Here is a 13,798-nt window from a genome sequence, read left to right as displayed (position 1 = left end):
ACTCGTGTATAAGTTGAGTTTTTCAACACATTTTTAATGCAGTTTTTGTGGTAAAATTAGGTGCCTCGGCTGATATTCGGGTCGGCTTATAATCAAGTATATGCGGTAGCTTTTATACCCTAATAGTGACAAAGGAGATTTGGTGGAGTACTGACCAAGCATTGAGCTGCAGAACCAAAGGTCAGCAGATTGAAACCACCAGTTGTTCCACAGGAGAGCGAGGTAGCTTTCTGCTCCTGTAAAGATTCATTAATCTCAGAAACCCACAGGTGCAGTTCTACCATGTCCTGTAGGGTCACTGTAAGGCACACTTGATTCAATGGCAATGAGGATGAGGTGAGCAGTGATTAATGTTTTCATACACAATTTCTAAGTTATGTCATATGGATAGGTAATATATATTTAACAAAACAGTTGTTTCAAATTCTTGCTATTATAAGTAAGGCTTTTAAAAATCTATTTATTTCATTATGCTAAAATCCATTCTCAGATATCCCTAAATGTGCTATTGCTTGATCAAAATTATATGCATATTGGGGGGCTGTTGATACACAGTGACAAAATGTTCTTTAAAAATCCTTCACCCTGAGGTGGGGGAAGGGAGCGGTGAGCAAACAACACTATAGACAGGGAACAACTAGGGAATTAAAATCAACAAAAATGAAAAAACAAACAATGAGGACGTATCGATCCTAGGGTTTGGGGAGCAACAGCAATCTAGCTGAGAGGAATTACTGAGAGGTAGAAGTAGGGCGAGCATGGTGGTGGTGCAGGGGAAAGGTGACAGGAAGCAGGGACGATCCAGGTAGGTTAAAATGCACTACCTTATCATTGGGTCCTTTTTGACTCATTTTAAAGTTATTTCAGCTTTACTATTTCTGCTTTATTTTCCACTGAGGGTATTTTATGTTTAGTCGTTGCCACTGGTTTTGTTTGTTTGCTTACTTCCTGTTTACATGTTATATGATGGTTTTGTATATGAAATCCAGGATACATAGATCTCTAGAGAAAGTACCTGGATTAATAATTGCCTAGGGTCATGGCAGGGGATGATGGGGAGAAATGAAGAGTTAATAACAATAAGTATGAGAACAATATGTCCTCAAATTGATTGTGGTGATGATTATACAAATCGCTAATATGACTGAATGATTAAATTGTTTGGCATGGGAAGTGTGTACCAATAGAACTATTTAAACCATCATAACAATCATTATGAAGACCCAGTAACAATATGGAAAACAGTTTGCAATATTACCATTGCTTTTCAAAAGCTGAATCCAAAATTGAATTTTTACAACTCTGTAAGAAGGTTTTATGCATGCAGACAAGTACCAGATGGGCACAAGGAAAAATAAATGAGCTGATTTGTCACCAAAAAACAAAGAAATTGCCATGCCAAGGCTACCCATGATAGCCTTGTGGCCGTCACAGCAGAACTGTACTCCACAAGATTTTCAATGGTTACTTTTCATGATGAAGATCACCAGAACTTTCTAGGCAGGCATCTTTGGGTGGACTTGAATCTCAAACCTTTTGGTTAGCAGTCCAGGGCCCTGGTAGATTGTAGGAAAAGCAGTGGGCAGCTCACCATAAAGTTGACATTTCAAATTCACCAGCATTTCTGCAAGAAACAGATGAGGCTGTGCGCTTCTGCAAAGACTTATTGTCTCAGAAATCTACAGGGCCAGTTCTATTCTGTCCTATACAGTCACTGTCAATCAAGGTCAACGAGATGACAGTGGGGTTACTTACGACCCAGGGACTCTGAGGATAATAATAGGATATAATTATTAGGATGGTGGTAAGGATTAAAAATGTGAAAAAACATAAACAGCATTTAGAACAGCACCTGGCAGGTAGTAAGTGCCATAGGTAACCACACTAATCAGCATGGGTAAATAATAGAAATATTGTGCAATGTTCCATCTCAACTACTGCCCCGATTACACAGGGTAGCAGGCTTTCACTGCGACAGAGACTACCACAGCCTTGGCCGCAGTACGACATTGGGCTGAATCCCGACAAAAACCTAAGATATGTTCTGCAATGATTTTTCTGTGTAAGTCTCCGTCATCCACTTGCTTTCTGATGATTCACTTCTTTTTATTGAATACAAGATTCAGTAAGAGCAATATGTTTTTTGGTAAACTGAATTCTGACTGTCAAAGCTAATGAAGTGAATTGATTGCTTTGCTTCCATCCTAGAAATGCACCTTCAGCAGGCAGATTCTGTAAGTGTTGTGTCCAAGACACCCGAGAGAAGTCTGCCAAATGTCCTCTTACAAAGTGGAACACCGCATGGATTTTTAGATTCCCTCCCCAGTGTTGGGGTTAACTGAATTCTGTGTACTCTCATTTACTCCCAGTCCTAGTTAATATAGGGGTCCTTCTGGTCTGACCCCTCATATGGCTCCTACTCAGTACAGAAGATGAACAAAAGAACCTCTCCCCATTTTATCACATAACACTGCCCCCACCCCCTTCGGTGGCTGTGATTTAACACTGCAGAGAGAAAATGCACCCATATGGAATATGCTTGTAAATCGAAAACAAAGCCAATGCCCCAAATACAAATCAAAAACACTCTGAGAACAACAGGCCCCCACTAATGAATTAAAATGATTGCTGGTTTCTTTAAAATATTAAGCCCATCAGTGCTTGCCAAAAACCTCTTGGCTAGCGGAGAGATTCAAATGGCATTGTTCAGCCGAAGATGGAAACCCTTCCATTCATCATTGACATGTGAGAGACAAGACAAGGATTCAGACAAAAAGGGGATGAGGCACCAGATGGTTCCCATCTGTAGCTCCACTGAGTGTACCATGAGAGCCCACCTTCGCTCATCAGGAGGCTATGTGATACATGGGAAGGAAGAACCAGTGTTTTTAAGGCACAATCACCCCTTCCCAACCGTGGATGTATAAATATTAATGAACACAATCTGGTTCTAAGCAAATTTAGCATGAACTTTTAGCAACCCTCCCTTGACAACTTCCTCTCTTTAAACTGAATTAAGTTTCTAAGTTCTGTGATTAAAAATAGCAAATCCTGTGTTGAAGCTGGATCAGTGGCTGAGGGAAACCTCGCCCTTTTCAGTGGGTAACCAGGGAAGAGCTCACCGCAGTGTGTGTTCTCCTAACCCAGGAAGGGTCTCACTCTGAAGGCATATTGAGCACATGGGATGGTGATATTAGAATTGAGACACCATTAAGCAGGTGAGTACTCATCTCTCCTGCCACGTCTCATTTCACAAAAGCTTGAGCAAATTTAGAAGGGGATTCCACACAATACCAGCAGGGCACTGCTTTCTGCAAAGCCCTATACGACATCGCGGAAGGACTCCTATAAAAAAGAAAAGGACTCTTCTAATAACCACGCATTTCAAAAACAATGTTAACACCTCCTCAAATTGATAAAGAGTACTAGGTTAAAGGGTCACTTTATTCTACTGTGGTAGCTTGTGTGTTGCTGTCACGTGGGAAGCTATATGCCACCACTCTCTCATCACCTGTGGTGGACAGGTACCAGCGAGATTCCAGTAAGAAAGACTGAGGCGAAAGGCCTGGTGACCCACTCCCCAAATAATAGTCAATTAAAATCACAACAGGATATAGTCTGAGATAATGCTGAGAAGGGAGCCCCCTCTGTTGAAAGGTCCCGCCCACAGCCACAACAATGGACTGAAACATACCAACGGTCATGAAGATAGTGCAGGATGGGGCAATGTTTTCTTCTGTTAGGTTGCTCTGACTCTGAGTAAACTCAACAACAACTAACAAGGCAACTGTAAGGACTAATCTTCAAAAGAAAAAGTCCAGAAGCCTATCTGAGATGTTTGACCTTGAATCACTAGTATTACGGTATGTTTAGTCTTCCCTTTGACCGACTCCCCAAGGGTTTTCTCAAAGGTGCCAGAAACTCATATCGTTAACATCTCCATCACTCCCTCTCTGTTTCCTTTGGTACTGATTCAACCAGGAAGGTTCCCATACTTGTTCCAGTTTTTAGGCTAATCTGTTAATGCAAAATGCACATTTTTAAAGAAGTGTATTCCTTATTTTCATCACTAATTGTTCCAAGTGAACCAAAGTGAGTGGGATCTTAAAGTGAAAAATGTCAAGTCTGTCTTAAAGGTAACGTAAAAGATTAACTCCGAATACTCAACGTTAGTCCCTCACGTGGCTGGGGGTGGGGGTGCTGAATCTTCTGTCTTATCTCTTTCTATCTTTGCATTGTTCTCCGTCAATAATTGAGTTTCTAATGCCTGGCATTGGGCTAGGTACTGGAGATAAGTGCCGGTTATTCCTTTTATCAGGCACCAATGCTACTTCAGAGCCAGCCTTAGGATATTTGGTGCATAAGGTCTCTGCTCTGTGATAATAACATCATGTGCAGAGTCTCCATCTCAAACGATCCAATCCATCTAGTCCCCTATTCTCTTTGGGAATAAGCTCTCAGTGAGCTTACCGTACATACTCGAGTATAAGCCGACCCGAATATCAGCCGAGGCGCCTAATTTTACCACAAAAACTGCATTAAAAATGTGTTGAAAAGCTCAGCTTATACACAAGTATATACGGTATTTGCCGGTGTTAACTAACAATGTTGGTCTTTGCTTAAGGTCAGCATCATTAGGGTTGGACAAGCTTTTTTCATCTCTCCCACCCCAGTTTGGTGGTGAGCGGCACGATCGGGTAGCAGAACAACATCATCAAGCTGACGTGGAGAAGAGCTAAAGCTTGCATAGAATATGCTGACCACTGCCAAAAGCGCTTGGGGTTACACGCAGGGTAAGAACAGGAAGGGCTAGACCCACTGCTCCAGCCAGATGGTGCAATGCTGGCACATGACACAGGGGAAGCAAAACCGCTCCGTGGCTTCTGTAGTTTTCATCAAGCACAGTAATTTGCACACTGCAAAGAAGAGGTCCTAACTGGATAATTTTAGTGGAAACTGAGAAATAGGAAAACTGAACATGATGACCTACTTCCTTTCGCTATGTCTACGTATGTCGGCTCAGGCACGCTACTCAGAAGTCATGAAGGAAAACACACAAGAAAGCCACACAGATATAAAGACATGCCAGGGGGATCGAGACAGGGCTGGGGCAGCATGGGGGGTGGGGAGGCAGGAATAGGAAACAATAGCCTATCCACAGGAATTCTACAAGTTGTATTTGAACACATGCTTGCTGAATATTAACACAAGAAAGTGGTTCGGTAAGCAATAAGGGCAAGCCAGGGGTTGGAGCGGAGGCAGAGACAAATAAACGCTGTGTGATATTATCTTGTATAAACACATCTGTCACAATATATCCATGTCTAGTTCAGCAAGGAGCTTGACAACATCTTCCAAGATACGTTTGGGGTAAGATGGTAAAAGAAGGGCTGACCGACCAAAAACCAAAAACAGAGAGAGAGAAAATAGATGAGTTGAATGAATGCTAATTAATAAATCAGTCATTTTGGGGGGAAATGTATCCAGGAATAAGTTCGTGAGCCTCCTCCCCTCCAAATCTTTACTGAGGCAGGATGGAGACAGGAAGGGTTACTCTCACAGTTGAAGATTTCTGGAAAGTTGGGATAGTATAGTCCTATTTCAAAATGAATCTGAGCAAATGGCTCATATGAGAGAAAACAAAAAGCATTACATGTAAGATAAAAAAAAGAATTAAGAATTCCAGGGCATAAGATTTAGGGAGGCTAGTATGACAGCAATTTAAAATAAAGGAAATCATAACACGATCAGCAGAGTAATAGGGCAGCAAATCTGGAAAGGAAAAAACCAAAACTGTAGTGAGACCTCCGAGGGAGGGTAAAGGGACATATTCTTGGTCCTCTTCCCTTAGCCATGGCCATCCACGACGGTGTTGAGGCCCTTTGCGAACACTAGCATTGGGCTATGCGAGGAAATCACTATACGCAATGGACAATATCGCTTGTAATCCCAAGACGTCTCTTGGTGGGCTCCTAAAGAGCCAGTGGCCTTTGACGCCAGGGACACGTGGTGTGAAAAACCCACAACCCTCGGTGGGAAAGGCAGGCATGTGGTCTCGACATAAAAATAGACAAAGCAATCCAATGACATACACTAAAAAGGTAAAATGGAATAAAAACATCACTTATGAGAGCACTGGCATTGATTATCAAAGGGTATATCATGAACGATTCAACAATTTGTGCTGGTGAGTTTTCTTTTTGATACAGGGAAAACAAAAAATGGATTCCTACCTCATGACACATCACACAAAAATCCACTCCAGACGAGTTGTAGACTTAAATGTAAAAATACATATTTTAAACTTTTGGAAGAAATGGGAGGAAAGAATTTATTAAAATACCAATTACTAAGCATAGATATTAATAAATTTGAATACATTAAAATTAAGACCATCTGTTCATTAAAAGATATCATAAGGAAATTGAAATAGCAAGCTATAAATTGCAAGATTTTTGCAACCTCTAAAACTGACAAAGAATTTGCATTAAAAAAATACACACACATAAAACACGCATGCTTATAAGTACTATAATCGAGAAAAATGAGCAAAGACATAAACAGTATTTACAAAAAATGAAATCATCAATGGTAAATACAGAACTGACAAAAGGTTCAACATTATGAGTAATCAGGACAATGTTTGTACAAACCACAAGAAGACACCTCGTAGATGGACAACATTTAAGAGCCTGACATGACCAAATGTTGGCCAGGATGTAGAACAACAAGGAATCCAGTACACAGGGCAGGGAGTGTCCACTGGTTCATCTACTGTGAAAAATATTTCTGCATTACCTAGGTAAAGTTAAGGCCTTATTGATGAAGAAATTATCCTAGATTAGCGAATACTTTAATAGAGTAACCACAGTTTTTGTAAGAGGTACACAGGACGCAGAGAGAGAAGGTTATATGTGATCCACTTTGACGATGGAGCAAATGACCACACACAAGGGAAAGTCAACTGTCAGAAGCTGAAAAAGGCAAGAAAATCACTATTCTCCTCTGAGCGTCCAGAAGAACCAGCCCTGCTAACAGTCCAGTGACTTTAGTTTCAGATTCTGACATCCAGTAGAACATTTGGGCTTCCTGAAGCCACCAAATGTGTCATCAGATAGCACAGCAGCAAAGAAGCTAATACACCATCTTATAAGGTTTTTGTGAGGATCAAATGAAATAAACCCGGAAAAAGTATTTGAGTTCTATTACTATTGTTACTCTATGTTTAGTCCACCCCAAATTAGGTCTCTACTTGACAATCCACCACGTCAGTTATTTTCTCGTGTGAACCATTATTTCATGCCTCCATGCACACGGATGGGGGAGGGGAAAGGACCCTGGGCAGGAGTCAGCACTTCACAGCTCGTCATCGTGGGGCTCCTGACAGGTGCTTAACTTCCCCAGGCTGGGCCCTTTCAGTTCTAAAATTCACTGATTATAGACTGAGGTAGGTCAACAAATGTTTTCTCAGTCTACCCTTTGTCCTTGGCTTTTGGTTTGGTCTGTGGCTGTTGTCTTCCTCCTTGAGTGCCAACAGCCCTGGTTTATCTTTGCCCTGGGCACTTATTAACCAGGGAGGCCCCGAATGTATGACTTAAATTAAAAAAGCAGATAAAAAGAGGCCATCCAGTTCTTAGCCGAGGATATGTGCTTTAAGAGCTATTCAGTGTCTTAAAAACAATGTCCTCAGCACAAACGTCTGGATCGTAAGCGTCTACATAGATCTCCCTGGCTGCTTCCCTCTGTGATGCCAGGCGATCACTTCTAAGAACAGGGTGAGCGGGCCATCTTCCCCAGGTGTTCTGCCCAGGCTGCTTCCTCTCTCAGTGGCAGGACATTTGACACACTTTCCTGGTTGCTACAGGTATAGATAACAGTACGTGGGAATAACACAGGACCAGACTAGAACAGATCTCAAAGTACTGTAGGACACAGGTACCTCTCATGTCCACTTTCTCCATCTCACTGGATATAGAAAATGTGGTGGGGGGGACCTCCGTCACCTATGAATTATTCTGCAAACATTCCCATTTTTTTAAACTGCGTGTAGAGTTACATGGCGGAATAAAGATGCGGACAACACTCAGCTGACACACGAAGAAATAGTTACCTTACCAGGAAGACATCGTGCAAACGTCACAAGGTGGTCCTGAGTGAAGACGGAGTCTGTGCCTGCTGGGAAAGACAGGAAGGACGTTTTAGTGGGGAAGCAAAGGCAGAAAACCCAACCCAACCCAACCCACTGCCAGCAAGTCAAACCCTACTCAGAGCAACCCGACAGGACCGAGTGGAACTGCTCTTTAGGGTTTCTGAGACCCTAGCGCTTTACAGAGGCAGACAGCCTCCTCTTTCTCCCAAGCAGTAGCTAGTGGATTTGAACCACCAACCTAGAGACAGTCATCCCAACACATGACCCACTACACCACCAGAGCCCCTCAAAGGCAGAGAAGCTTCTTCTAAAACTAGCAATGATCGGTGTGTTTGGTACATAGCGGAGAGGAGAGAAACAACAGCTGATGAGGTGAGCATCAGCCTTTGGTTGCTGCGCATGGAAGTCCTGCGGACATCTGAGGACAACCCTAGAGGTGTCAGCTACCAGAGCCACCAGGGATATGAAGCTGTGATTTGCTTTTAGAAAATCAAGGGTAGAAAACCGGGAGGGATATCTGGGATGTGGCCATCCTCTCGGCCTGGGATCGTTACAGCAGTCGTGGGGATGAGCGAAGGCACTAGGGTGGAAGAACGCTTCACTCAAAGCCACCTGGATTTGTCGAGAAGAGGTCTAGGATGATTCGGATGTTTCAGGTTTAGCTAACTAAGTGCATAGCGGTACCACTGGCCAAACTATGGAAGAAAAGGTATGAGAAAGAGAAGACAAAACTCAATTTGAGACAACAGATACTAAACTGAGAACACTAGATAGATAGAAGGAAAAAAAAAAGAATTCTAGAGGAGAGCTACTTAGGCCAACTGAGGGCAGGGAATGTATGGGCTGAGACTGGAGGAGATAAAAAAAAAAAAAGAAGAGCGGTTTCAGAGAACCAAATGGAGAAAAAGATCCACAGGAAAGGATCCCAGTGATGGATCAAAGGTGGTCATGAGGTCCAGCAAGCTGAAGGCAGAAATGGACACTGCAGAACTGTACCCAAATGCGAAGACCCTTTAGGCACCCCACAGGAAGAGTAGAACTTCCTCTCTTCTTCACATGATTTGTCTCTTGATAACCGTCAGACAACATAGCATGTTTACACGTGAGCTTAGCGTGTTGCTTGGTGGAGCCAAGGGGATTGGAGTCTTTCTCTTGCTCTTGCAATGCCAGGAGCCGTGTGCTAGCCACAGCTATCATGAAAACCTTAAAATCAAATCAGTTCTTAACGTATTGGAAAAGAAAGAAAGAAAGAAGAGAAAACCCGGAGTTATGTGGGGTCAGAAATAAAACCAGTGCATGCAGCAATGCATGCAGTCCTCAAACGTTTTGAGAAGAATAGGTAATTAAGGCTCAATGTAAGCAATTCCCTTTCAAAGAAGTAGACAGTAATTTTAGTTCACATGAGTTGAGAAATCAATTAACTGCATATAAATGCATACACACGTGATAATCTAATAATTTGTAAATATGCCTTAAGGGTAATGGCAAGAGAACGTGGAGCCAGGAAAACAGTAGCAAATGCCACTAGCGCACTGAGAGGGGATTGGACGAACCCCAGGGTGAGTCAGGAAACAATACAGTTCCTGTTTGAGAAAGCAAGTGGAGAAGCAAGTAATACTGGCGTGGCCAGGGCAGCACCTAGATGGGACTATACCGGAGATGACAGTCTTCCCCCAGGGGCTCCAAAGAGAGGCTGCTCTGCTAAGGGATGAGGGGAAGCAGAAGGGGGGAACATGAGTAAAAGCAACTGCCATGCAAAGGGAAAAGCCAATGATACAGGGCTTCAAGCCGACTTAAAATGATGCCGCCTGGGCTGATGAAATAGGCATGATGACCAGTACCTAGAAGCGAGATCTCTTCGAGAACTGGATTTTGACCTAGGTAGGAAACAGGCAGCCAGCCACTCTCCTTTGCATGTGGTCGGTCAGTTGCCATCTCTGGGGCAGGAAGACCACAGTGTTTCCTACTTGGGTCAAAACCCAGCATCCAAGAGGTGTGGCTGCCACACAACATGTAGGCTGCCCTTGTTTCTGTTGGTATGAACGAACCATTTTGTAGGGGCTCCAAGCCCTGCCACAGGGGGAGAACAGAAGTACTATCTACATGGTTTGATGCTGGATTCAGGAGTCCTTGAGTGGAACAGATGGTTAGGCTCTAGGCCGAAAAGATTGGCTGTGCAAGTCCACCCCGAGACACCTTGGAAGAAAGGCTTGGTGGTCTACTTGTCCAAAAGCAGCCATACTCAACAAACCCAGGGTGACCATGAGTCACATTCAACTTGAGGACAGCTGAGACTGGTCATGTATGTTAGTGATCTGGGCTTTCAGGAAAGGGCTATACAGTTTTTAAGTGCATAGCAGTAAACAATAACAGCTTTGCTTCCTGGCTCAACTAAGAAACACAGTCAAAACTAACAAGTCAGACTTCTGAAAGATATATGTCTATATATCTTTAGTAATATACACATATATATGCACATGTATATGTCCATGTGCACAGTGCTGATATATATGTATATTAGCCCCACATCACAATTTCACTTTAAGAAGCTTTAGTAGCCAGTGTAGTCTGTAAATAGTCGCCTGAAACTACAATATTACATCATTCACCTCACATCATAATTTTTACTGCAGTATGTTGTTCTATTTTATTATTAGTGATTGTTCTTAAACGTTCACTGCACCTAATTTGCAGATAAAATATTTATCGTATGTATGTATGTATAGGAAACATAAAAGTAGAGAGGATTCAGTACCAGCCATGCTTTCACATGTCCCTGGCGAGCCTTAAGATATATCCCCTGTGCATATGGGAACTGCAGGAAAAAGCTCCCTTGCAGAAGAATTCCAAATCATTTGTATAAATACTTGACCCTCAACAAGGTGAATCGAAGCCCCTATTCACTGGGTTTGGGCTGCACAAATGAACTTGCTTCCAAAGGGAGAGAGAAGAAAAGTATTTGGACCTGAAAACACTCCCTCAGTCAGATAAGCAAGGTCAGCTTCAACAGTGATACATCATGTTGATACTACGTGTCCTTTCCATGGAACGAGAATGGCACTTGCTATCTTTCATCATCCCCCCCAAGAACCCGTAACCCCATTTTTTGTTCTGACGAGAAGAACATCAAACAAATTCCACTAGTGGGACATCCCACCCCCTGGGCCAGTTCTCCTCAAATGGTCAAAGCCATCAAAATCAAGATCAATCTAAGAAACAGCCACAAGCAAAAGGGCCCTAGAGTAGTAACATGACAACTAAACGTAAATCAATGTCCTTGATGGGCTCCTGGCACAGGTAAAGGACATTCAATCAAAGCTAAAGGAATCTAGATTAGTGATAGATTTTAGTTCAATGGATGTGCAAGGCCTTCAAAACGTTTGTGGAAGAATTCCATTTTCCCAACACCTCTGAGAGCCCCCTCTATAGATTCTTGTTGCTGGAATTTTAGAAAGTACATCTGCGTGAGTAAATTGGAAAATGAATAAGAGCAACTAATGGCTTGTTTTCTTCTTCACTCTGGGTCTGACTATCAAGATTAATGACAACCATATTTGGAAAGACTTCCGGGGTCAAAGCTCACGGACAGCCACCCATCTGGGGTGAATTCCTTGGAGCTTCTCTAGCCACTTCCCAGTTACTAAATGGAATGTCCTTCTCTGTCTGAAGCATAATAATAATGTGAAGCCCCTCAACTGACAGTCACAGCTTCAGAGAATCCATGCTAAGAACAGATACATATAGAAACAGTTTCAGGTTTGAGGGCTGGCTGGCGCAACTAAAATCCACTTGGAAGGCGGATAGCCCTAAGTATCACTGCACACAATTGACGATGAAGAGATTATTCATTCTGATAAGGGTCGTGAGACATTTTAATAACCAATAATGGTGATGGTCACAATATGAGGAGCAGAGTTCATGTCACTGAAGTGTATGTAAGAAGAAGGTCGAAAAATCATACCAATGTGAATGGAGGGAGGCATGGAGTGGAGACCCAAAGCCAACCTGTAGACAACTGGTCAACCCCTTACAGAAAGGTCACGAGGAAGAGATGAGCCAGTCAGGGTGCCACATAGCACTGATGAAACACACACATTTCTTCGAGTTCTTTAATGCTTCCTCCCCTGCCTTACTCACCCCCCACTATCATGACCTCAATTCTACCTCACAAATCGGACTAGACCAGAACATGGACACTGCTACAGATAAGGGCCTGCAATACAGGGAATCCAAGACAGATAAACCACTCAGGGCCAACAATGAGAATAAAGATACCAGGAGGATAAGGGGAAGGTGGGGAGAGAAAGGAGGAATTGATAACAAGGATCAACATCAATAACAAGGATCAACATATAACCCCTTCCCAGGGGGACAAACAACAGAAAAGTGGGTGAAGGGTGACAGAGGACGATGTAAGATATGAAAATAATAATCTATAATTTATCAAGGGTTCATGAGGAAGGGAGGATGGGAGAGGGAAGGAAAAAATGAGGAGCTGATATCAAGGGCTTAAGTAGAAAGAAAATGCTTTGAAAAGGATGATGGCAACATATGTACAAATGTGCTTGACACAACTGATGTGTAGATTGTTATAAGAGCCCCCAATAAAATGATTTATTAAAAAAAAGAAGAATGTCAAGATGTCAACTGTTTTGCTACATATAGATTTATAGCAATAAAAAATTAGCCAGAGAAGGAAAGATTCTTCAATCCATAGCTCACTGCCATCACATCAATTACCCTTAAGGACAGATTGGAACTGCTCCATGGGCTTTCCAAGGTTATAAACTTTTACGAAAGCAGATGGGCCACACCTTTCTCCCGGGGAGAAGATGGGGGGTTTGAACCACTGGCCCTGTAGTTAGCAACCCAATGTTTACCCCAGTACACCACTAAAGGCTCCCTTCAACCCCTACATCAAACAAACAGGTGTCTACCAGGTTATTTTCTCCACTAGGCATAAAAAGAGGTAAGAGAAATTCATCAGTCTGAGTTCATGCAGGGTCCTGCCGGCTACAGGTTCCAAGCCAGTATTGGGTTCATTCTCCTCTGCCGTCTACACAACTTTGTACCCATGGATGAAGCACACGAGCCCCAGCTGAGCGTGTACCTGTTTTCACAGCTCAGCTCTCCTATTATTTTGCAAGCTCTTCATGAGCAAGTCTGCATCTTGAGCCCTTATGTAAATCGTGTCTTATGCTTATCAAGGGTTTTATGCTTTTGTCAGACGTCTCAGAGGGGCTATCTCACTTTGTCTACACATGCCTGTCAGGTAATCAGGGCAGGCAGGTTATGGTCATACATGAGGGAATTGAGGTTAAAAAAGGTTAACTGACTCAAAGGCCACATGACTGTCTCCATTAATCCCATCAGTGTAGGCCAGTGGTTCTCAACCTTCCTCATGCCACGACCCTTTCATACAGTTCCTCATGTTGTGGTGACACCCCAACCATAAAATTATTTTCATTGCTACTTCATCACTGTAATTTTGCTACTGTTATGAATCGTCATGTAAATATCTGATCTGCAGGATGTATTTTCATTGTTACAAATTGAACATATTAAAAGCATAATGATTGATCACAAAACTATATAATTATATATTATGAAATATTTATTTCTAATTACAAATAAATGAAATTTTGTCTT

At 42.5% G+C, this 13,798-nt stretch overlaps 1 protein-coding gene across 3 annotated transcripts in view; it reads right to left on the bottom strand.

Moving 5' to 3' along the window:
* Nucleotides 1–13,798, bottom strand: part of THRB (thyroid hormone receptor beta) — a 463,054-nt gene that overhangs the window by 378,881 nt on the left and 70,375 nt on the right. For 2 of the 3 annotated variants that reach the window (XM_004704028.2, XM_045297409.1), the window contains exon 2: nt 8,111–8,175. The gene's annotated coding sequence lies outside the window, so the exon portion shown is untranslated. The remainder of the gene's footprint in view (nt 1–8,110; nt 8,176–13,798) is intronic. The other variant, XM_045297408.1, reaches the window with a different exon arrangement.

The sequence above is a fragment of the Echinops telfairi genome, unplaced genomic scaffold, assembly GCF_000313985.2.
Source record: "Echinops telfairi isolate 266 unplaced genomic scaffold, ASM31398v2 ScPeMD7_7420;HRSCAF=8458, whole genome shotgun sequence".
Taxonomy (NCBI): domain Eukaryota; kingdom Metazoa; phylum Chordata; class Mammalia; order Afrosoricida; family Tenrecidae; genus Echinops; species Echinops telfairi.
This window is presented reverse-complemented; position numbering and strand designations above follow the sequence as displayed.